General features: G+C 42.7%; 1 non-coding gene across 1 annotated transcript; it reads right to left on the reverse strand.

Moving 5' to 3' along the window:
- Positions 1-7,415: 7,415 nt before the first annotated feature.
- Positions 7,416-7,488, reverse strand: Trnat-agu (transfer RNA threonine (anticodon AGU)). The gene has a single exon. It is a non-coding gene; the product is annotated as a tRNA-Thr (tRNA).
- Positions 7,489-14,767: the final 7,279 nt, after the last annotated feature.

The raw sequence follows: 14,767 nt of genomic DNA on the forward strand, positions 1-14,767 counted from the left end.
TGTTCGTTAGATTTTACGCCTTAATGGTCACGTCTCCACTTTTTATCTCGAAAACCGAGCTGAAAGTCGCCATAGGAATGGAACCAATTTCGTCCAGGCGACCGAGCCAACCGGTCAACCAGGATCATGTGAAGAGGCCCTAACACTCACTTACTCAACTCACTCACTCACTCACTCACTCACTCACTCACTCACTCACTCACTCACTCACTCACTCACTCACTCACTCACTCACTCACTCACTCACTCACTCACTCACTCACTCACTTACATATTATAACCCTTTCCGCTTTTGATTTAAAACGTTTGCTACATTAGGTAAAATCTCATCATCGCTATGGTATTCTCATTCCTTTTCAGATCCCTTCTGATAAGTTAAAATGTTTGAGGACTTAAATAATTACTGAAGTACATATACACAGTCAAGAATGGAAACCATGGAGCGTCTTGCAGTCATAATATTTGCTATTTGTAATTTGTGGGGTAAGCAAAAGACCTTTTAATTTTGTTTTCATTTCTTTATCAAATTAATCTATACGGAGGGTGAGTTTGCTTGGTCAGTCATGGACGTCAATTTGAACCCTTAAGGAAAATGTAATTAAATTAGTATAGGTAATCGGATGGGGCGGAGTAAAATTAAGGATTAATATCACGAGTGTTTTCAGAAGTTGCTGAAATTGCCCGAGTCGCGCAACAACATAGCGAGCAAAATTACTGAATGCCGATTGATCAATGAAGAAGGCATTTTTTTCTTAATTTTGCTTTTGAAGAGAGCAAAATTACTCGCTCACGATTGGCTGCACGCACCGCTTTCATGTTCAGTTGGCTCCTTCATTTTTAGCAAAACAACTTCGCCTTCTCCGAAGTTTGCCTTATAACATATTCGCATTGCATTCGCCAAAATGCCGTAAAGGATCAAGAACTAGATACTCTGGAAAGTTCACAAATTTTTGAGTGATAAGAGGAAGAGCAAACAATTTCTCTCATGAAAAACTTAAAACTTGCATCGACTTGCATGGCGCCCGGCGCAGCGGGATTTCGAGGTTGAAAAACAATGATGATTGAACGCTTTAATTAAGGGCTTTCACGTTTTTTTTTTACCAAGCCATCTTGCAGTTCAACGAAAAAGGTCACAGAATATTTTGCCATTGATGGGAGGAACGAGTAGCTCTAACATGGTGGAAGAAGGTTTTTGTGTGGACAAAGCGTTAGCTATTTTTACGGAAGCGTCTCTTTAAGTGGATTCTTATTTTCAAGTGGTAGATATTTAAATGCAGGAACGTAGCGACCTGAAATCGTACCCTGCACTAACTCCAAGTAGTCCACGGGCCTGATAAATTTTCCTGCCAGTTTTATGGACAAGTTATCAGTCGCATCATTTTGAAGAATGCACCAGGATGTGGAAGAAAGAAACTATGAAAGCAATCACTAGTGCGTAGCTGCAAGGGTCTTTTTTTGGCATTTAAAATCTTAAAAATCTCTCCTTAACGTGAAAACGAGGCTAAAACAAAAAAATAATGTCCAAATGCGAATTATTTTATTGGTATTCTATACCAAGCAAGGATAGATGTGATAATAAATATTTTGGTTGTCCATAATGTTCGCTTAGGTAAAATATATGCTATTTACAAGGTATTTTTTGTAAAATTAAAATGTTGAAACCAAACGTTTTCGGCGGTTTGCCATGCATCAGGGTTAAAAATGACCGTCCGCAGGCATCCTCCATATATATCTTATGTAATTCCCGCTGGGAAAAGTTTGGAAACATAAGAAATAACTTGTTTGTTGAATCATGAGCCCCTTGACGATCCTACGTTTATGGAATGTTTGTGCTGAAGAAAGAACGCGCCAAGTGAAAAAATGTGATGGGTTTTCACGCAGGTGTTTTGCAGGTTCAGAGGTGTGAGCACATGGTGTGAGTTTTCACATCATGGAAAAGACGAGTTAAAGAATATTTTTGAGTGAAGGATCTCGCATGATTCTCTATGAATTATCAACGCGATAATCAACACTGCTACCCATCTGTCAGCTTATGTTATCTTATTGTTTTCATCGCTTTCGGGAAATTGGAATGTGTTGAAAACTTCAATGGCGTCCTCACCAGAAAAATTTAGCAATATAGCTATTTTGAATCATCTTTCTTTGCGCTGCCCGAAGCTATTAAGTAGATCTGATATTGCTGCTTAAATCCTCTCCAATTTTCTGACGTGTTTCCGTCGAAACTCAACGCACTAGGTTTGTGAAAGCTGTCCATGTTTGAACTCCCACTTCTGAACACCATGTCAGGATAAATTCCGAATGTCGTGCCGAGCCGGTACAAAGTTCAAGTGAGCATGCGTGCTAAGTCACGCAAGGTTCTAACGTGACATACGCTAGATAGGTATGTGCCGATTGATAGGGTAGAGTTTTTGATGTGCTCAGTCCTTAAATAGGGTGTCCTTTTGGGTATTTTTGGTGTTGTGATCATTAGATATCCCTTAGATAGGGTCACTAAATTGCATTATCAACCCCAAAGCGCAAAACGAAAAATATATGGTGTATTAAAACTATACTATACGCCTGAATACACGTTTTCAAGTTTAACACAGCGATTTTAAAGGGACGTTTATATCTTGTATTGCCGCCGTACGTGCGCTCCTCACTCCCTTAACTAGGGTGCCATTTTTTTTGGATTTGGGCCTTAAAAAGCGTATCTTGAAATCTCGATTTTCTAGGCGGCACACACCTATCCTAAATTGTCGGGAGTATCCGATCTCTTGCTTTCGAAATTTATAGAATTTACAGCAGCTGTAATTGGAATTTGTGTGAGGAATATACGCCGACTTCCAGAGACAGTGAAGACTCGCTGAGCTCCAAATTTGATGTTTACTTTGTAAAAACCTCCACAAATTGAGTGCAATGATGACCTTTTTACATAAAGTGTACATGCATTGGAAAAACGATATCCCTTATTACATGACATGATTACAACCTTGACAAATCAGACAAGCAATCGATCACATTAAAACGAAACAAAACAAAGTCATAGTTCCATGATGGCCGTCACGCAGTCACGCAACGATTATAAAATAGAACTCCATAGGAAATTAAATAACGGATGTCAACCGAAAAACCGAGCTCAAAGGACTGCTCTGCATTGTGAGTTGTTTTAAGTTCAACGTCATGTTAACAGTTCAACGACTCCCAAAATCATGTGAATACTTGCCTTTGGAAAAATAACCAGGCCTTTTATTCCACTGTTGATGTTTTTCCTTCTCTATAATTTGCAACGGTTAGTAAGCGAAAACGTGCATTTTGAGAGGTAAAATCCAACGTTTCGTCGCGCCATAGTAAAAAAGATTGGAGCGGTCAGTACTCGGGGTTCGGATGGGAAAATACTAGCAAGGATCGCAGGAGTGCGCAGGATTAGCTAACCAATCAAATCAAATCGAGGCGAATAGTTAGTCACACGAAAAGTCTCAAATCGTCACTATTAGTAAGCGTCTCGCTTCGAGCGAACGCAATGAACGCGATGGCAAACACAAAGTTTTCCCCTAAATCTACTGTTCAAGAAAACATAAAATGGTTCCGATTAGCCTAACTTTGAAATAATACGAAAGCTATTGTTCACTGGATTGTTGTGGCTACATAGTTGACGCTTAGGGTTAGCGGGACACTTACTGCACGACGCTTATTGGTGCAATATCTGCATGCATATAGAGATTAGATGCAATCCTGAGGAAAAATGCAATCAAAAAGAGTAAAATCACTCTTCAAGACTTTTTTGGTCAATGATAATATTCTTAAGAGATTTACAACAGTTTATACCTTTTTACTGATCCGCCCTCCCCTGAAAGGTTTTTTTTTTTCTTTTTTTTTTAACATGATCACCATGGATTTAGAGCAAGATTGCTTCTGGCAATTGTTCGGGTCTTTTCGCACTTTGCGCATTTGTTGCCATACATTCACTTCCATGGAGAAACAAAGCTAAAAAGAAAAAAGCTGACTCTGAGCAACTTCAGCGGCCTTGCTTCCCCGAGAAAATTTAAAGGACTGCTTACAAAAAGCGTAAAGAAAGAGAAATTCCCGCCAACTAAAACGCCCTTGTAGAATCTTTCCCCGTCGCAAATGACCACCTTCAACTAGCAGAAGCTATGTAGAAGGATAGTACAAGCACGGGTTGAAGTCTATCTTCAACAGCCAATCAATTTTCAACAGCCAATCAGACAAAATCTCCTTTCTTTTGCTCTTGTCTTTTCAGGTTCAATCTGACTTTCTTCAGTTATTTTTAATTTCTCTAGTACTAGCTTTTTTCATGTATATCTGGGGAAACTTGTGTTTCCTGTCTTCTGTTCCAAAGCACTTTCTCCGACTGCCACGACTACTGTAAGGAATACGTTCGATGTTTGACTCAAGTTTACATCAGCAATCACAGACGTAAACAACGTACTACGCAAGATGAAAAGTGAAAGTGAAGTGAATCATTGTGAACTCTTGAGAAATAAATTGGAAAGATGCTGAAGCAAAGTATGTTTGACTTTCCTAGATTTTCAATACTAATGTTAATATTTGTTCTTTTTTCTGGCAGCAAACTATGCGATGACGACAAGTACAACCCACATGCCACGTATGTAATGCACACATTTTTATTTAAATTCTTTAAGATAAACGGATGACAATTCAAACCTTTTTTTTTTATCTCTGGCACCTTTAGCAAGAAGATCATTCTAAACATAATACAATTTTACCAATGAGATCCTTCTAAACATAATAGCGGAGCTCCGCGCTTGAGCGCGCAACACCATTGTTAAGAAAATATGGTAACCAATCGATGCGAGAAATCTTGGTTTTATAGCCAGGACGTCATGTCCGTCCGTCCGTCCGTACGTCCACCCCTCCATGTATGCCAATATGACCAGTATCATGCTACAACAAGTTGCAAAATTGTTGAAACACTTTCATTAAAAAAACACCTTTCTAGCTTCCAGTGCCCGCCGTATCTAGAATTTAAACCTTTCCCACTTCTTCTGCCCTCTCCCCCTTTCATGACTTATCATCGCTAACAGAAGTCTCCGTACCAAATACGAAAGCGAGCAAAGTATTTTGCACTGCAGAACTGATGCTCCGAAAGTTACACATGGCTCGTATTTATGTAACACAATACCATTTATTGTGTTTCTTGGTGACGTCAACCGGGATGGTGGCGTTGCGGTTGAAAATCGTATCTTCCAGGAAACAGCACAATTCAACTAGTACTTTCTTTTCTACTCAATCCAATACATTACCAGATGATTCGTAATAAAGTTCACACAATTAGAAATCCTGTACATATCGTCTATTCCATTTACCAAAGGTCTACCATCCAAGCACGGTTTACCATCGCAGCAGCAAGAAATATTGTATCATATTATTTTCTCAGTGAAAAGTTGTGGTAGACGGTGTAGAACGTTTCATACAAATGTCATAATGTGTAGCCGGTACAAATTTGTTCACTTTTGTATCTCATTGTAAAAAAAAATCTCGAAAGGATTTAACACAATCGGGTGCTTTCTTTTGATCATTGTGCTCCGTCGGTCATTTTAAAGAACATGGAATTAGCCTGTACCCGACACGTCACTTAGAAGACTTGCTACTAAGCATTACCAATCCCTTCTCTGAAAGCAGACTAGCTCGAAAGCAATAGGTAATGTTACAAATGGACCTCTATGAAAATGTATATTTGTATAACAATGTTTGCTAAGAATTGATTTTTCGGAAAGTGGATGTTCCCTTTAAATGGCATGTGCTCGCAGTTAAAGGAGAGGATATGTCTGTTTCTCATTCGTATACAACAACTAATTTCGTACATGTTGCGCGTGTTTCAGATGTCATTTGTCGACCGAAATATAGTTGATTAACGCAAATTATTTCGAAATCGGTTCCAGGATATTTCTAGCGTACTTTAAAAAGTGAAAGGATGGAAATCACACCTTTTAATCTACAAAATTATGTGTATTTTCGACTTGACTCACAGAAAGCACTGAAATGGTTTCCAATTACGTCATACCGAAACCCCGCCAAAATCCAGTTTATCACTGGTCATTATCCATTCACAGCAGATCAGAGAATTAAACACTTTTTTTTGGAAACGCCATATTAAACACAAACGATAGACGCCTTCCCGCTCCAATAAACAAAGTGACCGTACGGCAATACAGTGACAACCAACTCAGACAACAAGTTGCAATTTCATTAAAAAAACACTTTTTCTAGCTTCCAATGCCCACCGTATCTAGAATTTAAACCTTTCCCACTTCCTCTCCCCTCTCGCCCTTTCAATGTTGACTGTTTAAGTTTCCAACATTTTTTGTCTTGCTAGCAACACTGATAAACGGGGAGGGGGGCTGCGTTGTGAGAGATAATAGGTAAATTAAGAACGCCCCAAGAAGGTAAAGTGTCTCCACTATTTTTGCAACTTGCTGTAGTTTACAGCATACATCTTTGATATTGGACATTCACCTGTCAAAACAAGCTCAAGCTTGGAGCTCACCCAGGTCAGCTGTTTTTTTTTTTTTAAGTTCACCGCTGACCAGGTACTGGTTTTCGATTGGATTGCAGGCTCAACCCAGGTTAACTTACCTGAACATAAGCGAGGCTTCATTCTTCGCGCGCTTTCTGTATATTATATAGGTGTATTTATTTATTCCACTATTACGCAATTTTACCATATTTGGTCAAGAGAACGCGCAAAATATGAAACGGTAATGCAGTTTAGTGTCCCGCTTTGACCGGTTTGGAACAGAGCAAATACGGACCGAAAATAGGAAATCAACAACGTCCGGACCGGAAGAATTCGACAAACCTAACTTTGACTTGTTTGGGCCCCTTGGACTCGACTTTTTAGATGACGAGCTTCCAGGAACGGTCTATTTTACTGAACAAACGGAAGGTGATCTAGTTACAGAACAGACGAAAAAAAACAACCGAATGTGAACAACTGAACGATGAAGACGCAAAGTGACCTTAATATGTTTTACCGTTTAACTTTTAACGAAACAGAACTCTTAAAAACATACAAGAACAAGGACTTGCCAAACCTTTAGCCCACTTTCTTCTAAATGGTCGTCATCCGCACGTGCCAAAGGACAACATACGCACGTGCCAAAGGATAGCATGCGAACAGAGAGTATATGAGTTACGCTAAAAATAAAAGGGAAATAAGTGTAAAAATAAGGGAAAATAGTAGACAAATTACCCAGTAAAGTATGTAATAGGTAATTCTGTATTAGAAACAAAATTTTACTTTCGGCTACGTTCTCCTCTGTTCTGGCTAAACAAGAAGTCACTCTCATTAAGCCTATCCGGATCGCAAATAGATTCACAGTCCAAGTTGAGGAGAAATTGACAGAAAATTACAGGAAACTCAACACTGGACAACTTCTGGGGAAAACTGTAATTGCCCTGAGCGGGATTTGAACCCACGTCCCCCTGATCACTAGTCGGGTGTGATGACCACTACACTATCAGGACAACCATGCTGGCAACATGGTTGATTTATCACTTAATGTGTGGCATTTACGTGGGACTCCCTAAGGGCCAGTTTTTCTATGTAATAACGCTGGATCAACATGTGATTCACTGGAGTTTTTAGCTCCAGAAGTTGCCCGTCCGTTGGCCACATTTGAAATTCTAAATATATATATATATATATATATATATTACATCATTACTTTTGTTTTAGTGATTAAGCTTTAGTTTTAGCTTGTATTCTACTTAATTGTATTCCATTACAATAGCCATTGTCTTTCAGAAACTATATAGTCTCCACTGCTGTAATAATTAGGTCATTTTATCCTTAGATTTTTAACGTTTACTCTATTTTAAAAAAAATTAAACTGACGAAGGCCGAAGGGCCGAAACGTTTTTATTAAATTTGGCCTATATATATATATAACTGGATTTGTCAAAAGGTGGCTGCAGAAATTGTGAAAACAAGCCAATTCTGCTGCCGTCACAAACTTAAAGAAAAGCCTCCCCACCCCTGTGCTTTGGTCAGACAACTGCCAATCACCCACCCACACCACAGTGTGGGCTCACTTTAATTGGTGATCAAAAGAAAACTATCATTCAGGCCTACACTGGCGCAGGGAAAATTGCCAATGAAGGCATGCTACACTGTAAAGTCTCACTTAACAAGGCCACAAACTCTAACTACAGTTAAAGTCTCAAAGCAGCAACCCCCCAGCCCTGTGCTTTTGACACACAACACAGAGCTAGAACTGTCCCTGGGCTGTTTGGTAAAGCAGGCCTTGACGGCAAGCCCCCTCAATTTTGAGAGGCCACAATGGCTTGAACACGGGCTACGCTCGTGCTCAAGGCAAAAACTCCAGCAGCTACCTTTTAGCGAATTCGCTGAGATAAATATATATATAAAACTGGTTAAAAATGAAGCCGAAAATGGACAACTTTTGGTTTAAAAACTATAAAAAAAAAATTTAAAATTCTTTAAAACGTTTCGGTCTCTCGACCTTCTTCAGTTGGTTGTAACTGAGGAAGGTCGAGAGACCGAAACGTTTTAAAGAATTTTAAATTTTTTTTTTATAGTTTTTAAACCAAAAGTTGTCCATTTTCGGCTTCATTTTTAACCAGTTTTTTATCATCTACCGAATCAGGACTGTGAATCCTTGTGATCCTTTTGGTTGGCATCTTCGTTGGCTCAGGAAGCACTCATAACCGTCTATATATATATATATATATATATATATTGTTGCCAGCATGGTTGTCCTGGTGGTGTAGTGGTGTAGTGGTGATCACACCCGACTAGTAATGGGGGGACGTGGGTTCAAATCCCGCACAGGGCAAATTTTCTTTCAAACATTTATTCAGTTAAAAATATGATTATTTGGGGTGTGCATTGTCAGGGTTTCTCTGCTACACTCTCTCTAAAATTAAAATTAGCCTGTATCCTTCTAGGATCCTTCCTTGTCATCCGCTAAGTTGACTACGGTCGTGCATCTTTAACTTGATCCTTAGTTGGGTTTCAAGTGAAGTTATAGGCTCCCCTACCTTGTCACCCTGAAAAAAAATTTCCCGGGAGACCCACGCCTTAACCACGTAAATCACCTCTTCGATGGCTGTGTTGCCAGCATGGTTGTCCTGGTGGTGTAGTGGTGATCACACCCGACTAGTAATGGGGGGACGTGGGTTCAAATCCCGCTCAGGGCAAATTTTCTTTCAAACATTTATTCAGTTAAAAATATGATTATTTGGGGTGTGCATTGTCAGGGTTTCTCTGCTACACTCTCTCTAAAATTAAAATTAGCCTGTATCCTTCTAGGATCCTTCCTTGTCATCCGCTAAGTTGACTACGGTCGTGCATCTTTAACTTGATCCTTAGTTGGGTTTCAAGTGAAGTTATAGGCTCCCCTACCTTGTCACCCTGAAAAAAAATTTCCCGGGAGACCCACGCCTTAACCACGTAAATCACCTCTTCGATGGCTGTGTTGCCAGCATGGTTGTCCTGGTGGTGTAGTGGTGATCACACCCGACTAGTAATGGGGGGACGTGGGTTCAAATCCCGCTCAGGGCAAATTTTCTTTCAAACATATAACTAACTGCAGAGAGTACTGTTTCGGCCTTCTGGGCCTCATCAGTGCAGTGCTATATATATATATATATATATAGGTCTTTGGCATTACAAAGCTTTTGCTTTCATGTCCAAATTGAGCACTCTGGTGGGATTTGGGATGAGTCATTGCCGCTAGCAATTGCGCATGCTCACTAGCTCGCTAGTTTGAGCACTCTGGCATGGGTTAGATGTACCACATGTGTGGGACATTTGGGGTAGCTTTATAAGCTTAACCTCCATCCCAGACATCAGCACTGCACTGATGAGGCCCAGAAGCCCATCATAGCACGTTTGTGGTAGACTAATTGGCTTTTATCTTTTTTTGTTGGACCCTGTCCTAAGTACCTGCCGGGAGGGAACGGCGTGGGCCCTACCCTAAATTGTTTTTGCGGTATGTCTCAGCCTACGCCTGTATCCCGTCTGTGGTCTGATATTGTGGAGAATACGCCTGTGCCTCCCCCTGTTTCTGGAGCTGGCCAATCTGATTCGCCATCCCACATGGATACCAGTCCTGGTGGCTCTTATGCTGATAGAGTGACTCTTGGTGCTGTTGATTCTCGTCCAAAAGTTTCCAGTGTAGCTCCGCGTCGCAGGTCTTATCTGTCTTCTTTTGAAAGAGAGCATTTTGATGTTTTGAATGTCATGCCTGATCGTCCTGCTTCTGCATACTTCACACTCCCTGACAGCTCAGTTACGACCAAGCAAATCTTTGATATCTTGGTGAGAGATGGTTTTCCTCCGACGTCAGTCCGTTGCCTTCAGGGATCCCAGAATGGGTCAGTAGTCCTCACCTTTACGAAAGAGGAGATCCGAAACAAATTTCTGCAGCAGTCGTCTTTCTTTGTTGGAAACCAGCCTCATGCACCTCATCTTGCAGGCAGAGCCTTGTCTTATGTTGTTGTGTACGACGCTCCTTTTGAGTTACCTGACTCGGCTTTGACCTTCCGTCTGTCGAAGTATGGCACTGTTTACTCCCAGCGTCGCTCCTCCGTCCAGGGCTTCCCCCAGGTCCAGAATGGTATCCGTACTCTTCGCATGTGTATCGATGACCCCATCCCGTCGTACCTTCGTTTTGGTAAGTACCTTCTCCGTGTACAGTATGAAGGCCAAGTGAAGACCTGTAGAAGATGCAACGAGCCAGGTCATTTGGCCCAAGAGTGTCGTCAGATGCTCTGCTTTAACTGTGAAGTAATTGGCCATCATGCCCGTGATTGTCCTGCTGGGGTTCGATGCTGTATTTGTAAAGAACCTGGCCACATGGCCATTGACTGCCGCCACTCTTGGTATCGCCGCCCGCTTTCGAATCGTGATGCCGTTGATGCTGAGCCCCCGAGCCAGCCTGCTGCTGACCCTCCTCCCGTGGATGTCCCCCCCACTACTCTAGATGCTGAAAATGCTGATTCAGGTGACGTGGATCTTGATAGCCCCCCAGGAGAGAATGCAGAGGAAGATTCGGCAAGGTCTGAGGACGATTCCCTGGAAGCTGAATTTGACCAGCTCTTGGCCTCGGCTATTTCTTCTGAGCCTGCACCTGACCTTTTATCTTCTCAAGGCCTCATCAACGATTCCCCTGATATTCAAGTTCCCGGAGTGCAAGAATTTCCCGTTTCTTCCCTGACCGATACGAGTGTTGAGAGTGACGAGGCTGAGCCTGAGAGTATTGCCACATCTGAACTGATGGATTCCGACGCTGTGCCTGATAATATGTCTCCTTTGTCTGAGCGGCTCTCTCGCCGAAGGAAGAGATCTCGACATGGCTCCTCCCGACGCGCTGCTTTGGGCAAGTCGTCTCGTCTGTCTGTAGTAAGTGAGGATGCGCCCACTTAGTTTAACCTTCTTAAAGTGCGCTACGATTAATGTTAGGGGTTTAAGTCAACGTAAGTTTTCGCTGGTCTCTGATTTCTTTCGTGCTTCACGCCTAGACTTTTGTTTCATTCAAGAAACTATGATTTCGAATGACGCTGTTCTGCGCTCCTTCTCCTCTTCGTGGCCGGGCCCCAGCTTCTGGGCCCCTGCTGTCGGGAGGAGAGGGGGGGTAGCTATCTTATGTTCTGATGTTTTTCGTAATAATGTTTCTGTTTGGCAGAAGGATCAAAGTGGGCGCATTCTCAGCTTACTTGTTAAGTTTGACGATTTCAATCTTAATCTAGTTAACCTATATGTGCCGACGATTCCGGCTGAGAGAAATATTTTCTTTCAGTCGGTCCCGTCCTTTTTTCTTCCAAACTCTCGGCTCCTGATCGGGGGGGATATGAATTGTTTTGACTCGGCGCTTGACAAATTGGGTAGGTCGGTTTCCCTCGACTCCGGCTTCTCAGACCTAAAATCTCGCTGTAACCTCCGTGACGCTTGGCGTCTTTTGCATCACCGAGACAGGCAGTTCACCTGGTTCAGCCCAGACCATTCAATTGCCAGCAGACTGGATACCTTTTTGGTCCCGCGGCTTCAGTGTAATCAAGTCACTAGGTGCGATATTCTCCCATGCGTTTTCTCAGATCATGACTTTGTTATTTTAGACTATGATATTGCGGCTCTTCCCCTGCGAGGCCCGGGAGTTTGGAAGTTTAACAATTCTCTCCTCGATGACGAATCCTTTTGTTTAGAGATTTCGGATTTAATTGAGCAGTTTCTGGCCTTTCGGCATTGCTTTGCTTCTCAGCGCGATTTTTGGGAGTGTTTAAAGTCTGACATTAAGCTCACTACGATCGCCTTTTCTCGTCGTAAACACCGTTTACTCTCGTCCCAGAAGGTTTTTCTAACCAATCGCTTAACTGCCCTGAAGAATCGTTTGGCTTCGGGCGATGTTTCTGCTAGTCCTGAAATTCTGACTTCAGAGGCTGCTCTGCGGTCGCTTTTAGATTCCGAACTCGAGGGTTCTAAGATTCGCAGCAGGGTTAAGTGGGCAGAGGAGGGGGAGTCTCCCTCTGGTTTCTTTCTCGGTCTTGAAAATGAGAGACACGAGAAAGGCTCCTTCTCCTCTGTCTTTGATTCTGAGGGGCAAGAGGTTTTTTCCCTCCCTGACATGATTCAAGCTCACGAGCGTTTTTATTCTTCCCTATTTTCTGAAGAGCCAATTGACCCTGTAGCCCAATCCCATTTGTTTGAGCACGTTACCCGCCGGTTATCGGAAGCTGAGCGCGAATCATGCGAGGGTCTTCTTTCTTTGAACGAGGCGTCCGAGGCCCTTCGCCTCTCTAATAGGAACAAAACGCCCGGTTCTGATGGCTTAACTGTTGAGTTTTATTCTGCGTTCTGGTCCCTCTTGGGGCCCCTTTTAGTTGATATGTTTAATGAGTCTCTCGCCCATCGTGAGCTGTGTGACTCTATGAAATCGAGTGTTACGCGTCTTGTTCATAAGAAAGATGATCGTAGAAATCTAAAAAACTGGCGTCCCATTTCGTTACTGAATGTGGATTATAAGATTTGTTCAAAAGCCCTTTCCCTCCGTTTGAAAAAAGTGTTGGGGTCTATTGTAGACCCTGATCAGACGTGTTCTGTTCCAGGTAGATCTATTTCTTCTAATCTGGCCCTTCTTCGCGATACACTAGATTTTATTGAGAGAACCGGCGAGACAGGTATTCTCGTCTCTTTAGACCAGGAGAAAGCCTTCGATCGCGTTAATCGGTCCTTTCTGATGAATCTTTTAGAACATTTCGGTTTTGGGCCCTCCTTCTGCAGCTGGATTTTCACTTTGTATAACGGCGCTTATATGCGTATTCTAGTTAACGATTTCCTTTCCGATCCTGTTCCTTTGCTGCGGGGGGTCAGGCAGGGCGACGCCCTGTCCCCTATGCTTTATGTTCTCTGCGTTGAAGTTTTAGCCTGCCGTATTAGGGACTCTCCCGCGATCGAAGGCTTTCTCTTGCCGGGGGCTGGTGGTGTCCAGTTTAAAGTCGGCCAGCATGCTGACGATACTACGGCCTTTGTCAAAAACGATTCTTCCCTTTTCTCACTTTTTGATGCGATTGCGTTTTACGAGCGTGGCTCTGGTGCGAAGCTTAATTTGTCCAAGACTGAGGCCATGTGGCTTGGTGCCTGGAAAGACCGCCTTGACGAGCCACTTGGTCTCACTTGGGTTAGGAAAATGAAGATTTTAGGCGTATTCTTCGGTACTGTTGACGTTGAGCGCGATAATTGGGAACCGCATTTGTCCAAACTCGACAAAACTCTTTCTTGATGGAAGTCGCGATCCTTGTCCTTTATTGGGAAGGTCCTTATTTTAAACATATTAGCGTTAAGTAAGTTGCTGTATGTGTCGCGCGTTTTAGTACCCCCTAAATGGGTTTATAGTAAACTTAATAGTCTGATATGGCCCTTTTTGTGGCGCGCTCGATTAGAGACTGTAGCTCGTAAATCGCTTATTTGTTCTGTTGATAGCGGAGGTTTGGGTTTAAAGGATTTTTCTTGCCAGGGCCGCGCCTTGCGGCTTGCGGCTTTAGTTACTTACGTGTCCGATTCTAGTTCTAAGGGTTTTTACCTTGCTAAGTATTTTTGTGGCTCTGTGTTAGCTCCTTTGCGGCCGGAGTGGGCAAGGCTGCGCGATAACTTAACTCCAAGCGCTGCCCGCCCCACTGCCTTTTATGCGAGTGTCCTTTCTTCCTTTCAGGCCACTGCTTTACCTCCTGGGTTTACTTACACGTCTCGCGCCTTTTACAAGGTTTTGCTAGCGAATTTCTGCACCATCCCGATTTTCCCTGCCCTCTGGTCAGGCTTCGTCCCCTCTCGGTTTTCCCTTTCTCGGCATTGGGGTCTGATCCGTGATTCATTTACTGAGAACTACAAAAATGATCTTGCATGGTTGATTACCCTCCGTGCCGTTAAGGTGCGACATTCTCTTCACACCTGGGGCTATATTCGCTCGCCTCGCTGTGCTTTATGCGCCCGTCTAGAGACCATTGATCATTGTTTCTTGGCTTGTCGTAGGGTTAAATTGGTCTGGTCTTGTTTTGTCCCTATGTTATCTGCGCTTTTGTCAGCCCCCTTCGTTCCCAATTGCCCCTTCGTGTTTTTTTTACCAATTCCCGGTGCCTGAAAGGAAGTGCCTGCGTCTGCTTTTGTACATCATCAAGTCGATTCTGTGCGGTATTTGGAAATTTCGTAATAAGGCTACCTTTCACAATGGTGGAGAGGACTCTGGAGCTATCGCTAGGTTTATTATTGCTGATGTTAAACGTAGGATCC

The sequence above is a fragment of the Montipora foliosa genome, chromosome 2 (genome assembly GCF_036669935.1).
Source record: "Montipora foliosa isolate CH-2021 chromosome 2, ASM3666993v2, whole genome shotgun sequence".
In the NCBI taxonomy this organism is placed as follows: domain Eukaryota; kingdom Metazoa; phylum Cnidaria; class Anthozoa; order Scleractinia; family Acroporidae; genus Montipora; species Montipora foliosa.